General features: G+C 51.0%; 14 non-coding genes across 14 annotated transcripts; all 14 read left to right on the forward strand.

Moving 5' to 3' along the window:
* The first annotated feature begins 324 nt into the window (after positions 1-324).
* LOC126110826 (5S ribosomal RNA) lies at positions 325-443 on the forward strand. The gene has a single exon (XR_007523974.1). It is a non-coding gene; the product is annotated as a 5S ribosomal RNA (ribosomal RNA).
* A 1,126-nt stretch (positions 444-1,569) lies between these two features.
* Positions 1,570-1,688, forward strand: LOC126110838 (5S ribosomal RNA). Its single transcript, XR_007523985.1, has one exon. It is a non-coding gene; the product is annotated as a 5S ribosomal RNA (ribosomal RNA).
* A 1,126-nt stretch (positions 1,689-2,814) lies between these two features.
* On the forward strand, positions 2,815-2,933 carry LOC126110850 (5S ribosomal RNA). Its single transcript, XR_007523996.1, has one exon. It is a non-coding gene; the product is annotated as a 5S ribosomal RNA (ribosomal RNA).
* Positions 2,934-4,059: 1,126 nt separating this feature from the next.
* On the forward strand, positions 4,060-4,178 carry LOC126110854 (5S ribosomal RNA). The gene has a single exon (XR_007524000.1). It is a non-coding gene; the product is annotated as a 5S ribosomal RNA (ribosomal RNA).
* Positions 4,179-5,306: 1,128 nt separating this feature from the next.
* On the forward strand, positions 5,307-5,425 carry LOC126110856 (5S ribosomal RNA). Its single transcript, XR_007524001.1, has one exon. It is a non-coding gene; the product is annotated as a 5S ribosomal RNA (ribosomal RNA).
* Positions 5,426-6,551: 1,126 nt separating this feature from the next.
* Positions 6,552-6,670, forward strand: LOC126110827 (5S ribosomal RNA). The gene has a single exon (XR_007523975.1). It is a non-coding gene; the product is annotated as a 5S ribosomal RNA (ribosomal RNA).
* Positions 6,671-7,796: 1,126 nt separating this feature from the next.
* On the forward strand, positions 7,797-7,915 carry LOC126110828 (5S ribosomal RNA). The gene has a single exon (XR_007523976.1). It is a non-coding gene; the product is annotated as a 5S ribosomal RNA (ribosomal RNA).
* A 1,126-nt stretch (positions 7,916-9,041) lies between these two features.
* Positions 9,042-9,160, forward strand: LOC126110829 (5S ribosomal RNA). The gene has a single exon (XR_007523977.1). It is a non-coding gene; the product is annotated as a 5S ribosomal RNA (ribosomal RNA).
* Positions 9,161-10,286: 1,126 nt separating this feature from the next.
* LOC126110830 (5S ribosomal RNA) lies at positions 10,287-10,405 on the forward strand. Its single transcript, XR_007523978.1, has one exon. It is a non-coding gene; the product is annotated as a 5S ribosomal RNA (ribosomal RNA).
* A 1,126-nt stretch (positions 10,406-11,531) lies between these two features.
* On the forward strand, positions 11,532-11,650 carry LOC126110831 (5S ribosomal RNA). The gene has a single exon (XR_007523979.1). It is a non-coding gene; the product is annotated as a 5S ribosomal RNA (ribosomal RNA).
* A 1,126-nt stretch (positions 11,651-12,776) lies between these two features.
* LOC126110832 (5S ribosomal RNA) lies at positions 12,777-12,895 on the forward strand. Its single transcript, XR_007523980.1, has one exon. It is a non-coding gene; the product is annotated as a 5S ribosomal RNA (ribosomal RNA).
* A 1,126-nt stretch (positions 12,896-14,021) lies between these two features.
* On the forward strand, positions 14,022-14,140 carry LOC126110834 (5S ribosomal RNA). The gene has a single exon (XR_007523981.1). It is a non-coding gene; the product is annotated as a 5S ribosomal RNA (ribosomal RNA).
* Positions 14,141-15,268: 1,128 nt separating this feature from the next.
* On the forward strand, positions 15,269-15,387 carry LOC126110835 (5S ribosomal RNA). The gene has a single exon (XR_007523982.1). It is a non-coding gene; the product is annotated as a 5S ribosomal RNA (ribosomal RNA).
* A 1,126-nt stretch (positions 15,388-16,513) lies between these two features.
* On the forward strand, positions 16,514-16,632 carry LOC126110836 (5S ribosomal RNA). Its single transcript, XR_007523983.1, has one exon. It is a non-coding gene; the product is annotated as a 5S ribosomal RNA (ribosomal RNA).
* Positions 16,633-16,802: the final 170 nt, after the last annotated feature.

Here is a 16,802-nt window from a genome sequence, read left to right on the forward strand (position 1 = left end):
AATGCACCGCGCAAATTACGCAAATATCTGGAAGCGCGGCGTGTGTCAGCCAGGTGAGAAAGCCTCCGTCGGTCCAGCAGGACACTGCCACACCCCGCGGCCACACGCACCAAACGAATGACAGGCGGTGCACCGAGCAGCTGTGTTGTGCGCCGCACCTACGCTCGGCAGTCTCCTATGAGACGCCGAGCCGAGCGCGCACTCCGCGCCACCTTCGAGGTGGAAGGACGTGCTTTGCGTCAAATGTGCCACGGAAAGCGGCGATTGCGTGTGTTGCGAGAAGAGGCGAATGCCTCTTGTGTGGTGCGGCTACAGTATAAGGACGCCAACGGCCATACCATGTTGAATACACCGGTTCTCGTCCGATCACCGAAGTTAAGCAACATCGGGCCCGGTTAGTACTTGGATGGGTGACCGCCTGGGAACACCGGGTGCTGTTGGCTCTATCTCATTTTTTCATTTTTACGTCGCTGCACCTGCCAGCCCTCTTTTCATACTAACTTTCAGGTGTTGACAAAGATGCTTCCACAAGCATTTTAAACTACTGTATCAAACGTAGGATACGAAATTACAGTAATGAACTCAGTTTCAGCAAGAATGCGCGGAAGAAGAGTGCTACAACGCCTCGGAAATAACAACACACTACGAATCGACAGATGAGTTTTGAAATACGTCAGGGCCTACTGTTTTGTAGCAGTGCTAAATTCCACAATGTAAATAAACAAAAAAAAAAAAAAAGAAATAAAATCTTCCGTTCTCGTCCGATCACCGATGTGAAGCAACAACGGTAGTACTCGTATGGATGAGCGCCTGGGAACTCTGGCTGCCTTCATTTATCGCTTTTTAGTCGCTACTCTTGCCAGCCCTCTTCCCATACCACCTTTCTGTCGTGACAAAGAGACTTCCTCAAGCATTTTAAACGGCCGTCAGGTACGAAACTGCAATAATTAACTCAGTTTGAAGGAGAATGTGCTAACCAAGTTTGCCAGGAAGTCTTTGAAAACGACAAAACACTACGAATCGGGCGGTATGCTCCGAAATACGTTAGCGCCTATCGTTCTGCAGCGGCGTGCAGCTCCAAATTCGATTTGTAATCATAAATTTATTCTTTTGTCGTCTCGCCTCCTCCCGCAGACGTTTCTCGCGCTTGTGCTGTCATATGGACCGCGACCCGAGCGGCAGCGAGCGGCAGTCGAGCAAAGTCGGGACAAGTCGGGACGGGAGGGGGGGACAGGCGCGAATGCAAATGCACCGCGCAAATTACGCAAATATCTGGAAGCGCGGCGTGTGTCAGCCAGGTGAGAAAGCCTCCGTCGGTCCAGCAGGACACTGCCACACCCCGCGGCCACACGCACCAAACGAATGACAGGCGGTGCACCGAGCAGCTGTGTTGTGCGCCGCACCTACGCTCGGCAGTCTCCTATGAGACGCCGAGCCGAGCGCGCACTCCGCGCCACCTTCGAGGTGGAAGGACGTGCTTTGCGTCAAATGTGCCACGGAAAGCGGCGATTGCGTGTGTTGCGAGAAGAGGCGAATGCCTCTTGTGTGGTGCGGCTACAGTATAAGGACGCCAACGGCCATACCATGTTGAATACACCGGTTCTCGTCCGATCACCGAAGTTAAGCAACATCGGGCCCGGTTAGTACTTGGATGGGTGACCGCCTGGGAACACCGGGTGCTGTTGGCTCTATCTCATTTTTTCATTTTTACGTCGCTGCACCTGCCAGCCCTCTTTTCATACTAACTTTCAGGTGTTGACAAAGATGCTTCCACAAGCATTTTAAACTACTGTATCAAACGTAGGATACGAAATTACAGTAATGAACTCAGTTTCAGCAAGAATGCGCGGAAGAAGAGTGCTACAACGCCTCGGAAATAACAACACACTACGAATCGACAGATGAGTTTTGAAATACGTCAGGGCCTACTGTTTTGTAGCAGTGCTAAATTCCACAATGTAAATAAACAAAAAAAAAAAAAAAGAAATAAAATCTTCCGTTCTCGTCCGATCACCGATGTGAAGCAACAACGGTAGTACTCGTATGGATGAGCGCCTGGGAACTCTGGCTGCCTTCATTTATCGCTTTTTAGTCGCTACTCTTGCCAGCCCTCTTCCCATACCACCTTTCTGTCGTGACAAAGAGACTTCCTCAAGCATTTTAAACGGCCGTCAGGTACGAAACTGCAATAATTAACTCAGTTTGAAGGAGAATGTGCTAACCAAGTTTGCCAGGAAGTCTTTGAAAACGACAAAACACTACGAATCGGGCGGTATGCTCCGAAATACGTTAGCGCCTATCGTTCTGCAGCGGCGTGCAGCTCCAAATTCGATTTGTAATCATAAATTTATTCTTTTGTCGTCTCGCCTCCTCCCGCAGACGTTTCTCGCGCTTGTGCTGTCATATGGACCGCGACCCGAGCGGCAGCGAGCGGCAGTCGAGCAAAGTCGGGACAAGTCGGGACGGGAGGGGGGGACAGGCGCGAATGCAAATGCACCGCGCAAATTACGCAAATATCTGGAAGCGCGGCGTGTGTCAGCCAGGTGAGAAAGCCTCCGTCGGTCCAGCAGGACACTGCCACACCCCGCGGCCACACGCACCAAACGAATGACAGGCGGTGCACCGAGCAGCTGTGTTGTGCGCCGCACCTACGCTCGGCAGTCTCCTATGAGACGCCGAGCCGAGCGCGCACTCCGCGCCACCTTCGAGGTGGAAGGACGTGCTTTGCGTCAAATGTGCCACGGAAAGCGGCGATTGCGTGTGTTGCGAGAAGAGGCGAATGCCTCTTGTGTGGTGCGGCTACAGTATAAGGACGCCAACGGCCATACCATGTTGAATACACCGGTTCTCGTCCGATCACCGAAGTTAAGCAACATCGGGCCCGGTTAGTACTTGGATGGGTGACCGCCTGGGAACACCGGGTGCTGTTGGCTCTATCTCATTTTTTCATTTTTACGTCGCTGCACCTGCCAGCCCTCTTTTCATACTAACTTTCAGGTGTTGACAAAGATGCTTCCACAAGCATTTTAAACTACTGTATCAAACGTAGGATACGAAATTACAGTAATGAACTCAGTTTCAGCAAGAATGCGCGGAAGAAGAGTGCTACAACGCCTCGGAAATAACAACACACTACGAATCGACAGATGAGTTTTGAAATACGTCAGGGCCTACTGTTTTGTAGCAGTGCTAAATTCCACAATGTAAATAAACAAAAAAAAAAAAAAAGAAATAAAATCTTCCGTTCTCGTCCGATCACCGATGTGAAGCAACAACGGTAGTACTCGTATGGATGAGCGCCTGGGAACTCTGGCTGCCTTCATTTATCGCTTTTTAGTCGCTACTCTTGCCAGCCCTCTTCCCATACCACCTTTCTGTCGTGACAAAGAGACTTCCTCAAGCATTTTAAACGGCCGTCAGGTACGAAACTGCAATAATTAACTCAGTTTGAAGGAGAATGTGCTAACCAAGTTTGCCAGGAAGTCTTTGAAAACGACAAAACACTACGAATCGGGCGGTATGCTCCGAAATACGTTAGCGCCTATCGTTCTGCAGCGGCGTGCAGCTCCAAATTCGATTTGTAATCATAAATTTATTCTTTTGTCGTCTCGCCTCCTCCCGCAGACGTTTCTCGCGCTTGTGCTGTCATATGGACCGCGACCCGAGCGGCAGCGAGCGGCAGTCGAGCAAAGTCGGGACAAGTCGGGACGGGAGGGGGGGACAGGCGCGAATGCAAATGCACCGCGCAAATTACGCAAATATCTGGAAGCGCGGCGTGTGTCAGCCAGGTGAGAAAGCCTCCGTCGGTCCAGCAGGACACTGCCACACCCCGCGGCCACACGCACCAAACGAATGACAGGCGGTGCACCGAGCAGCTGTGTTGTGCGCCGCACCTACGCTCGGCAGTCTCCTATGAGACGCCGAGCCGAGCGCGCACTCCGCGCCACCTTCGAGGTGGAAGGACGTGCTTTGCGTCAAATGTGCCACGGAAAGCGGCGATTGCGTGTGTTGCGAGAAGAGGCGAATGCCTCTTGTGTGGTGCGGCTACAGTATAAGGACGCCAACGGCCATACCATGTTGAATACACCGGTTCTCGTCCGATCACCGAAGTTAAGCAACATCGGGCCCGGTTAGTACTTGGATGGGTGACCGCCTGGGAACACCGGGTGCTGTTGGCTCTATCTCATTTTTTCATTTTTACGTCGCTGCACCTGCCAGCCCTCTTTTCATACTAACTTTCAGGTGTTGACAAAGATGCTTCCACAAGCATTTTAAACTACTGTATCAAACGTAGGATACGAAATTACAGTAATGAACTCAGTTTCAGCAAGAATGCGCGGAAGAAGAGTGCTACAACGCCTCGGAAATAACAACACACTACGAATCGACAGATGAGTTTTGAAATACGTCAGGGCCTACTGTTTTGTAGCAGTGCTAAATTCCACAATGTAAATAAACAAAAAAAAAAAAAAAAGAAATAAAATCTTCCGTTCTCGTCCGATCACCGATGTGAAGCAACAACGGTAGTACTCGTATGGATGAGCGCCTGGGAACTCTGGCTGCCTTCATTTATCGCTTTTTAGTCGCTACTCTTGCCAGCCCTCTTCCCATACCACCTTTCTGTCGTGACAAAGAGACTTCCTCAAGCATTTTAAACGGCCGTCAGGTACGAAACTGCAATAATTAACTCAGTTTGAAGGAGAATGTGCTAACCAAGTTTGCCAGGAAGTCTTTGAAAACGACAAAACACTACGAATCGGGCGGTATGCTCCGAAATACGTTAGCGCCTATCGTTCTGCAGCGGCGTGCAGCTCCAAATTCGATTTGTAATCATAAATTTATTCTTTTGTCGTCTCGCCTCCTCCCGCAGACGTTTCTCGCGCTTGTGCTGTCATATGGACCGCGACCCGAGCGGCAGCGAGCGGCAGTCGAGCAAAGTCGGGACAAGTCGGGACGGGAGGGGGGGACAGGCGCGAATGCAAATGCACCGCGCAAATTACGCAAATATCTGGAAGCGCGGCGTGTGTCAGCCAGGTGAGAAAGCCTCCGTCGGTCCAGCAGGACACTGCCACACCCCGCGGCCACACGCACCAAACGAATGACAGGCGGTGCACCGAGCAGCTGTGTTGTGCGCCGCACCTACGCTCGGCAGTCTCCTATGAGACGCCGAGCCGAGCGCGCACATCCGCGCCACCTTCGAGGTGGAAGGACGTGCTTTGCGTCAAATGTGCCACGGAAAGCGGCGATTGCGTGTGTTGCGAGAAGAGGCGAATGCCTCTTGTGTGGTGCGGCTACAGTATAAGGACGCCAACGGCCATACCATGTTGAATACACCGGTTCTCGTCCGATCACCGAAGTTAAGCAACATCGGGCCCGGTTAGTACTTGGATGGGTGACCGCCTGGGAACACCGGGTGCTGTTGGCTCTATCTCATTTTTTCATTTTTACGTCGCTGCACCTGCCAGCCCTCTTTTCATACTAACTTTCAGGTGTTGACAAAGATGCTTCCACAAGCATTTTAAACTACTGTATCAAACGTAGGATACGAAATTACAGTAATGAACTCAGTTTCAGCAAGAATGCGCGGAAGAAGAGTGCTACAACGCCTCGGAAATAACAACACACTACGAATCGACAGATGAGTTTTGAAATACGTCAGGGCCTACTGTTTTGTAGCAGTGCTAAATTCCACAATGTAAATAAACAAAAAAAAAAAAAAAGAAATAAAATCTTCCGTTCTCGTCCGATCACCGATGTGAAGCAACAACGGTAGTACTCGTATGGATGAGCGCCTGGGAACTCTGGCTGCCTTCATTTATCGCTTTTTAGTCGCTACTCTTGCCAGCCCTCTTCCCATACCACCTTTCTGTCGTGACAAAGAGACTTCCTCAAGCATTTTAAACGGCCGTCAGGTACGAAACTGCAATAATTAACTCAGTTTGAAGGAGAATGTGCTAACCAAGTTTGCCAGGAAGTCTTTGAAAACGACAAAACACTACGAATCGGGCGGTATGCTCCGAAATACGTTAGCGCCTATCGTTCTGCAGCGGCGTGCAGCTCCAAATTCGATTTGTAATCATAAATTTATTCTTTTGTCGTCTCGCCTCCTCCCGCAGACGTTTCTCGCGCTTGTGCTGTCATATGGACCGCGACCCGAGCGGCAGCGAGCGGCAGTCGAGCAAAGTCGGGACAAGTCGGGACGGGAGGGGGGGACAGGCGCGAATGCAAATGCACCGCGCAAATTACGCAAATATCTGGAAGCGCGGCGTGTGTCAGCCAGGTGAGAAAGCCTCCGTCGGTCCAGCAGGACACTGCCACACCCCGCGGCCACACGCACCAAACGAATGACAGGCGGTGCACCGAGCAGCTGTGTTGTGCGCCGCACCTACGCTCGGCAGTCTCCTATGAGACGCCGAGCCGAGCGCGCACTCCGCGCCACCTTCGAGGTGGAAGGACGTGCTTTGCGTCAAATGTGCCACGGAAAGCGGCGATTGCGTGTGTTGCGAGAAGAGGCGAATGCCTCTTGTGTGGTGCGGCTACAGTATAAGGACGCCAACGGCCATACCATGTTGAATACACCGGTTCTCGTCCGATCACCGAAGTTAAGCAACATCGGGCCCGGTTAGTACTTGGATGGGTGACCGCCTGGGAACACCGGGTGCTGTTGGCTCTATCTCATTTTTTCATTTTTACGTCGCTGCACCTGCCAGCCCTCTTTTCATACTAACTTTCAGGTGTTGACAAAGATGCTTCCACAAGCATTTTAAACTACTGTATCAAACGTAGGATACGAAATTACAGTAATGAACTCAGTTTCAGCAAGAATGCGCGGAAGAAGAGTGCTACAACGCCTCGGAAATAACAACACACTACGAATCGACAGATGAGTTTTGAAATACGTCAGGGCCTACTGTTTTGTAGCAGTGCTAAATTCCACAATGTAAATAAACAAAAAAAAAAAAAAAGAAATAAAATCTTCCGTTCTCGTCCGATCACCGATGTGAAGCAACAACGGTAGTACTCGTATGGATGAGCGCCTGGGAACTCTGGCTGCCTTCATTTATCGCTTTTTAGTCGCTACTCTTGCCAGCCCTCTTCCCATACCACCTTTCTGTCGTGACAAAGAGACTTCCTCAAGCATTTTAAACGGCCGTCAGGTACGAAACTGCAATAATTAACTCAGTTTGAAGGAGAATGTGCTAACCAAGTTTGCCAGGAAGTCTTTGAAAACGACAAAACACTACGAATCGGGCGGTATGCTCCGAAATACGTTAGCGCCTATCGTTCTGCAGCGGCGTGCAGCTCCAAATTCGATTTGTAATCATAAATTTATTCTTTTGTCGTCTCGCCTCCTCCCGCAGACGTTTCTCGCGCTTGTGCTGTCATATGGACCGCGACCCGAGCGGCAGCGAGCGGCAGTCGAGCAAAGTCGGGACAAGTCGGGACGGGAGGGGGGGACAGGCGCGAATGCAAATGCACCGCGCAAATTACGCAAATATCTGGAAGCGCGGCGTGTGTCAGCCAGGTGAGAAAGCCTCCGTCGGTCCAGCAGGACACTGCCACACCCCGCGGCCACACGCACCAAACGAATGACAGGCGGTGCACCGAGCAGCTGTGTTGTGCGCCGCACCTACGCTCGGCAGTCTCCTATGAGACGCCGAGCCGAGCGCGCACTCCGCGCCACCTTCGAGGTGGAAGGACGTGCTTTGCGTCAAATGTGCCACGGAAAGCGGCGATTGCGTGTGTTGCGAGAAGAGGCGAATGCCTCTTGTGTGGTGCGGCTACAGTATAAGGACGCCAACGGCCATACCATGTTGAATACACCGGTTCTCGTCCGATCACCGAAGTTAAGCAACATCGGGCCCGGTTAGTACTTGGATGGGTGACCGCCTGGGAACACCGGGTGCTGTTGGCTCTATCTCATTTTTTCATTTTTACGTCGCTGCACCTGCCAGCCCTCTTTTCATACTAACTTTCAGGTGTTGACAAAGATGCTTCCACAAGCATTTTAAACTACTGTATCAAACGTAGGATACGAAATTACAGTAATGAACTCAGTTTCAGCAAGAATGCGCGGAAGAAGAGTGCTACAACGCCTCGGAAATAACAACACACTACGAATCGACAGATGAGTTTTGAAATACGTCAGGGCCTACTGTTTTGTAGCAGTGCTAAATTCCACAATGTAAATAAACAAAAAAAAAAAAAAAGAAATAAAATCTTCCGTTCTCGTCCGATCACCGATGTGAAGCAACAACGGTAGTACTCGTATGGATGAGCGCCTGGGAACTCTGGCTGCCTTCATTTATCGCTTTTTAGTCGCTACTCTTGCCAGCCCTCTTCCCATACCACCTTTCTGTCGTGACAAAGAGACTTCCTCAAGCATTTTAAACGGCCGTCAGGTACGAAACTGCAATAATTAACTCAGTTTGAAGGAGAATGTGCTAACCAAGTTTGCCAGGAAGTCTTTGAAAACGACAAAACACTACGAATCGGGCGGTATGCTCCGAAATACGTTAGCGCCTATCGTTCTGCAGCGGCGTGCAGCTCCAAATTCGATTTGTAATCATAAATTTATTCTTTTGTCGTCTCGCCTCCTCCCGCAGACGTTTCTCGCGCTTGTGCTGTCATATGGACCGCGACCCGAGCGGCAGCGAGCGGCAGTCGAGCAAAGTCGGGACAAGTCGGGACGGGAGGGGGGGACAGGCGCGAATGCAAATGCACCGCGCAAATTACGCAAATATCTGGAAGCGCGGCGTGTGTCAGCCAGGTGAGAAAGCCTCCGTCGGTCCAGCAGGACACTGCCACACCCCGCGGCCACACGCACCAAACGAATGACAGGCGGTGCACCGAGCAGCTGTGTTGTGCGCCGCACCTACGCTCGGCAGTCTCCTATGAGACGCCGAGCCGAGCGCGCACTCCGCGCCACCTTCGAGGTGGAAGGACGTGCTTTGCGTCAAATGTGCCACGGAAAGCGGCGATTGCGTGTGTTGCGAGAAGAGGCGAATGCCTCTTGTGTGGTGCGGCTACAGTATAAGGACGCCAACGGCCATACCATGTTGAATACACCGGTTCTCGTCCGATCACCGAAGTTAAGCAACATCGGGCCCGGTTAGTACTTGGATGGGTGACCGCCTGGGAACACCGGGTGCTGTTGGCTCTATCTCATTTTTTCATTTTTACGTCGCTGCACCTGCCAGCCCTCTTTTCATACTAACTTTCAGGTGTTGACAAAGATGCTTCCACAAGCATTTTAAACTACTGTATCAAACGTAGGATACGAAATTACAGTAATGAACTCAGTTTCAGCAAGAATGCGCGGAAGAAGAGTGCTACAACGCCTCGGAAATAACAACACACTACGAATCGACAGATGAGTTTTGAAATACGTCAGGGCCTACTGTTTTGTAGCAGTGCTAAATTCCACAATGTAAATAAACAAAAAAAAAAAAAAAGAAATAAAATCTTCCGTTCTCGTCCGATCACCGATGTGAAGCAACAACGGTAGTACTCGTATGGATGAGCGCCTGGGAACTCTGGCTGCCTTCATTTATCGCTTTTTAGTCGCTACTCTTGCCAGCCCTCTTCCCATACCACCTTTCTGTCGTGACAAAGAGACTTCCTCAAGCATTTTAAACGGCCGTCAGGTACGAAACTGCAATAATTAACTCAGTTTGAAGGAGAATGTGCTAACCAAGTTTGCCAGGAAGTCTTTGAAAACGACAAAACACTACGAATCGGGCGGTATGCTCCGAAATACGTTAGCGCCTATCGTTCTGCAGCGGCGTGCAGCTCCAAATTCGATTTGTAATCATAAATTTATTCTTTTGTCGTCTCGCCTCCTCCCGCAGACGTTTCTCGCGCTTGTGCTGTCATATGGACCGCGACCCGAGCGGCAGCGAGCGGCAGTCGAGCAAAGTCGGGACAAGTCGGGACGGGAGGGGGGGACAGGCGCGAATGCAAATGCACCGCGCAAATTACGCAAATATCTGGAAGCGCGGCGTGTGTCAGCCAGGTGAGAAAGCCTCCGTCGGTCCAGCAGGACACTGCCACACCCCGCGGCCACACGCACCAAACGAATGACAGGCGGTGCACCGAGCAGCTGTGTTGTGCGCCGCACCTACGCTCGGCAGTCTCCTATGAGACGCCGAGCCGAGCGCGCACTCCGCGCCACCTTCGAGGTGGAAGGACGTGCTTTGCGTCAAATGTGCCACGGAAAGCGGCGATTGCGTGTGTTGCGAGAAGAGGCGAATGCCTCTTGTGTGGTGCGGCTACAGTATAAGGACGCCAACGGCCATACCATGTTGAATACACCGGTTCTCGTCCGATCACCGAAGTTAAGCAACATCGGGCCCGGTTAGTACTTGGATGGGTGACCGCCTGGGAACACCGGGTGCTGTTGGCTCTATCTCATTTTTTCATTTTTACGTCGCTGCACCTGCCAGCCCTCTTTTCATACTAACTTTCAGGTGTTGACAAAGATGCTTCCACAAGCATTTTAAACTACTGTATCAAACGTAGGATACGAAATTACAGTAATGAACTCAGTTTCAGCAAGAATGCGCGGAAGAAGAGTGCTACAACGCCTCGGAAATAACAACACACTACGAATCGACAGATGAGTTTTGAAATACGTCAGGGCCTACTGTTTTGTAGCAGTGCTAAATTCCACAATGTAAATAAACAAAAAAAAAAAAAAAGAAATAAAATCTTCCGTTCTCGTCCGATCACCGATGTGAAGCAACAACGGTAGTACTCGTATGGATGAGCGCCTGGGAACTCTGGCTGCCTTCATTTATCGCTTTTTAGTCGCTACTCTTGCCAGCCCTCTTCCCATACCACCTTTCTGTCGTGACAAAGAGACTTCCTCAAGCATTTTAAACGGCCGTCAGGTACGAAACTGCAATAATTAACTCAGTTTGAAGGAGAATGTGCTAACCAAGTTTGCCAGGAAGTCTTTGAAAACGACAAAACACTACGAATCGGGCGGTATGCTCCGAAATACGTTAGCGCCTATCGTTCTGCAGCGGCGTGCAGCTCCAAATTCGATTTGTAATCATAAATTTATTCTTTTGTCGTCTCGCCTCCTCCCGCAGACGTTTCTCGCGCTTGTGCTGTCATATGGACCGCGACCCGAGCGGCAGCGAGCGGCAGTCGAGCAAAGTCGGGACAAGTCGGGACGGGAGGGGGGGACAGGCGCGAATGCAAATGCACCGCGCAAATTACGCAAATATCTGGAAGCGCGGCGTGTGTCAGCCAGGTGAGAAAGCCTCCGTCGGTCCAGCAGGACACTGCCACACCCCGCGGCCACACGCACCAAACGAATGACAGGCGGTGCACCGAGCAGCTGTGTTGTGCGCCGCACCTACGCTCGGCAGTCTCCTATGAGACGCCGAGCCGAGCGCGCACTCCGCGCCACCTTCGAGGTGGAAGGACGTGCTTTGCGTCAAATGTGCCACGGAAAGCGGCGATTGCGTGTGTTGCGAGAAGAGGCGAATGCCTCTTGTGTGGTGCGGCTACAGTATAAGGACGCCAACGGCCATACCATGTTGAATACACCGGTTCTCGTCCGATCACCGAAGTTAAGCAACATCGGGCCCGGTTAGTACTTGGATGGGTGACCGCCTGGGAACACCGGGTGCTGTTGGCTCTATCTCATTTTTTCATTTTTACGTCGCTGCACCTGCCAGCCCTCTTTTCATACTAACTTTCAGGTGTTGACAAAGATGCTTCCACAAGCATTTTAAACTACTGTATCAAACGTAGGATACGAAATTACAGTAATGAACTCAGTTTCAGCAAGAATGCGCGGAAGAAGAGTGCTACAACGCCTCGGAAATAACAACACACTACGAATCGACAGATGAGTTTTGAAATACGTCAGGGCCTACTGTTTTGTAGCAGTGCTAAATTCCACAATGTAAATAAACAAAAAAAAAAAAAAAGAAATAAAATCTTCCGTTCTCGTCCGATCACCGATGTGAAGCAACAACGGTAGTACTCGTATGGATGAGCGCCTGGGAACTCTGGCTGCCTTCATTTATCGCTTTTTAGTCGCTACTCTTGCCAGCCCTCTTCCCATACCACCTTTCTGTCGTGACAAAGAGACTTCCTCAAGCATTTTAAACGGCCGTCAGGTACGAAACTGCAATAATTAACTCAGTTTGAAGGAGAATGTGCTAACCAAGTTTGCCAGGAAGTCTTTGAAAACGACAAAACACTACGAATCGGGCGGTATGCTCCGAAATACGTTAGCGCCTATCGTTCTGCAGCGGCGTGCAGCTCCAAATTCGATTTGTAATCATAAATTTATTCTTTTGTCGTCTCGCCTCCTCCCGCAGACGTTTCTCGCGCTTGTGCTGTCATATGGACCGCGACCCGAGCGGCAGCGAGCGGCAGTCGAGCAAAGTCGGGACAAGTCGGGACGGGAGGGGGGGACAGGCGCGAATGCAAATGCACCGCGCAAATTACGCAAATATCTGGAAGCGCGGCGTGTGTCAGCCAGGTGAGAAAGCCTCCGTCGGTCCAGCAGGACACTGCCACACCCCGCGGCCACACGCACCAAACGAATGACAGGCGGTGCACCGAGCAGCTGTGTTGTGCGCCGCACCTACGCTCGGCAGTCTCCTATGAGACGCCGAGCCGAGCGCGCACTCCGCGCCACCTTCGAGGTGGAAGGACGTGCTTTGCGTCAAATGTGCCACGGAAAGCGGCGATTGCGTGTGTTGCGAGAAGAGGCGAATGCCTCTTGTGTGGTGCGGCTACAGTATAAGGACGCCAACGGCCATACCATGTTGAATACACCGGTTCTCGTCCGATCACCGAAGTTAAGCAACATCGGGCCCGGTTAGTACTTGGATGGGTGACCGCCTGGGAACACCGGGTGCTGTTGGCTCTATCTCATTTTTTCATTTTTACGTCGCTGCACCTGCCAGCCCTCTTTTCATACTAACTTTCAGGTGTTGACAAAGATGCTTCCACAAGCATTTTAAACTACTGTATCAAACGTAGGATACGAAATTACAGTAATGAACTCAGTTTCAGCAAGAATGCGCGGAAGAAGAGTGCTACAACGCCTCGGAAATAACAACACACTACGAATCGACAGATGAGTTTTGAAATACGTCAGGGCCTACTGTTTTGTAGCAGTGCTAAATTCCACAATGTAAATAAACAAAAAAAAAAAAAAAGAAATAAAATCTTCCGTTCTCGTCCGATCACCGATGTGAAGCAACAACGGTAGTACTCGTATGGATGAGCGCCTGGGAACTCTGGCTGCCTTCATTTATCGCTTTTTAGTCGCTACTCTTGCCAGCCCTCTTCCCATACCACCTTTCTGTCGTGACAAAGAGACTTCCTCAAGCATTTTAAACGGCCGTCAGGTACGAAACTGCAATAATTAACTCAGTTTGAAGGAGAATGTGCTAACCAAGTTTGCCAGGAAGTCTTTGAAAACGACAAAACACTACGAATCGGGCGGTATGCTCCGAAATACGTTAGCGCCTATCGTTCTGCAGCGGCGTGCAGCTCCAAATTCGATTTGTAATCATAAATTTATTCTTTTGTCGTCTCGCCTCCTCCCGCAGACGTTTCTCGCGCTTGTGCTGTCATATGGACCGCGACCCGAGCGGCAGCGAGCGGCAGTCGAGCAAAGTCGGGACAAGTCGGGACGGGAGGGGGGGACAGGCGCGAATGCAAATGCACCGCGCAAATTACGCAAATATCTGGAAGCGCGGCGTGTGTCAGCCAGGTGAGAAAGCCTCCGTCGGTCCAGCAGGACACTGCCACACCCCGCGGCCACACGCACCAAACGAATGACAGGCGGTGCACCGAGCAGCTGTGTTGTGCGCCGCACCTACGCTCGGCAGTCTCCTATGAGACGCCGAGCCGAGCGCGCACTCCGCGCCACCTTCGAGGTGGAAGGACGTGCTTTGCGTCAAATGTGCCACGGAAAGCGGCGATTGCGTGTGTTGCGAGAAGAGGCGAATGCCTCTTGTGTGGTGCGGCTACAGTATAAGGACGCCAACGGCCATACCATGTTGAATACACCGGTTCTCGTCCGATCACCGAAGTTAAGCAACATCGGGCCCGGTTAGTACTTGGATGGGTGACCGCCTGGGAACACCGGGTGCTGTTGGCTCTATCTCATTTTTTCATTTTTACGTCGCTGCACCTGCCAGCCCTCTTTTCATACTAACTTTCAGGTGTTGACAAAGATGCTTCCACAAGCATTTTAAACTACTGTATCAAACGTAGGATACGAAATTACAGTAATGAACTCAGTTTCAGCAAGAATGCGCGGAAGAAGAGTGCTACAACGCCTCGGAAATAACAACACACTACGAATCGACAGATGAGTTTTGAAATACGTCAGGGCCTACTGTTTTGTAGCAGTGCTAAATTCCACAATGTAAATAAACAAAAAAAAAAAAAAAAGAAATAAAATCTTCCGTTCTCGTCCGATCACCGATGTGAAGCAACAACGGTAGTACTCGTATGGATGAGCGCCTGGGAACTCTGGCTGCCTTCATTTATCGCTTTTTAGTCGCTACTCTTGCCAGCCCTCTTCCCATACCACCTTTCTGTCGTGACAAAGAGACTTCCTCAAGCATTTTAAACGGCCGTCAGGTACGAAACTGCAATAATTAACTCAGTTTGAAGGAGAATGTGCTAACCAAGTTTGCCAGGAAGTCTTTGAAAACGACAAAACACTACGAATCGGGCGGTATGCTCCGAAATACGTTAGCGCCTATCGTTCTGCAGCGGCGTGCAGCTCCAAATTCGATTTGTAATCATAAATTTATTCTTTTGTCGTCTCGCCTCCTCCCGCAGACGTTTCTCGCGCTTGTGCTGTCATATGGACCGCGACCCGAGCGGCAGCGAGCGGCAGTCGAGCAAAGTCGGGACAAGTCGGGACGGGAGGGGGGGACAGGCGCGAATGCAAATGCACCGCGCAAATTACGCAAATATCTGGAAGCGCGGCGTGTGTCAGCCAGGTGAGAAAGCCTCCGTCGGTCCAGCAGGACACTGCCACACCCCGCGGCCACACGCACCAAACGAATGACAGGCGGTGCACCGAGCAGCTGTGTTGTGCGCCGCACCTACGCTCGGCAGTCTCCTATGAGACGCCGAGCCGAGCGCGCACATCCGCGCCACCTTCGAGGTGGAAGGACGTGCTTTGCGTCAAATGTGCCACGGAAAGCGGCGATTGCGTGTGTTGCGAGAAGAGGCGAATGCCTCTTGTGTGGTGCGGCTACAGTATAAGGACGCCAACGGCCATACCATGTTGAATACACCGGTTCTCGTCCGATCACCGAAGTTAAGCAACATCGGGCCCGGTTAGTACTTGGATGGGTGACCGCCTGGGAACACCGGGTGCTGTTGGCTCTATCTCATTTTTTCATTTTTACGTCGCTGCACCTGCCAGCCCTCTTTTCATACTAACTTTCAGGTGTTGACAAAGATGCTTCCACAAGCATTTTAAACTACTGTATCAAACGTAGGATACGAAATTACAGTAATGAACTCAGTTTCAGCAAGAATGCGCGGAAGAAGAGTGCTACAACGCCTCGGAAATAACAACACACTACGAATCGACAGATGAGTTTTGAAATACGTCAGGGCCTACTGTTTTGTAGCAGTGCTAAATTCCACAATGTAAATAAACAAAAAAAAAAAAAAAGAAATAAAATCTTCCGTTCTCGTCCGATCACCGATGTGAAGCAACAACGGTAGTACTCGTATGGATGAGCGCCTGGGAACTCTGGCTGCCTTCATTTATCGCTTTTTAGTCGCTACTCTTGCCAGCCCTCTTCCCATACCACCTTTCTGTCGTGACAAAGAGACTTCCTCAAGCATTTTAAACGGCCGTCAGGTACGAAACTGCAATAATTAACTCAGTTTGAAGGAGAATGTGCTAACCAAGTTTGCCAGGAAGTCTTTGAAAACGACAAAACACTACGAATCGGGCGGTATGCTCCGAAATACGTTAGCGCCTATCGTTCTGCAGCGGCGTGCAGCTCCAAATTCGATTTGTAATCATAAATTTATTCTTTTGTCGTCTCGCCTCCTCCCGCAGACGTTTCTCGCGCTTGTGCTGTCATATGGACCGCGACCCGAGCGGCAGCGAGCGGCAGTCGAGCAAAGTCGGGACAAGTCGGGACGGGAGGGGGGGACAGGCGCGAATGCAAATGCACCGCGCAAATTACGCAAATATCTGGAAGCGCGGCGTGTGTCAGCCAGGTGAGAAAGCCTCCGTCGGTCCAGCAGGACACTGCCACACCCCGCGGCCACACGCACCAAACGAATGACAGGCGGTGCACCGAGCAGCTGTGTTGTGCGCCGCACCTACGCTCGGCAGTCTCCTATGAGACGCCGAGCCGAGCGCGCACTCCGCGCCACCTTCGAGGTGGAAGGACGTGCTTTGCGTCAAATGTGCCACGGAAAGCGGCGATTGCGTGTGTTGCGAGAAGAGGCGAATGCCTCTTGTGTGGTGCGGCTACAGTATAAGGACGCCAACGGCCATACCATGTTGAATACACCGGTTCTCGTCCGATCACCGAAGTTAAGCAACATCGGGCCCGGTTAGTACTTGGATGGGTGACCGCCTGGGAACACCGGGTGCTGTTGGCTCTATCTCATTTTTTCATTTTTACGTCGCTGCACCTGCCAGCCCTCTTTTCATACTAACTTTCAGGTGTTGACAAAGATGCTTCCACAAGCATTTTAAACTACTGTATCAAACGTAGGATACGAAATTACAGTAATGAACTCAGTTTCAGCAAGAATGCGCGGAAGAAGAG

Source organism: Schistocerca cancellata, unplaced genomic scaffold (genome assembly GCF_023864275.1).
Source record: "Schistocerca cancellata isolate TAMUIC-IGC-003103 unplaced genomic scaffold, iqSchCanc2.1 HiC_scaffold_39, whole genome shotgun sequence".
Classification (NCBI taxonomy): Eukaryota; Metazoa; Arthropoda; class Insecta; order Orthoptera; family Acrididae; genus Schistocerca; species Schistocerca cancellata.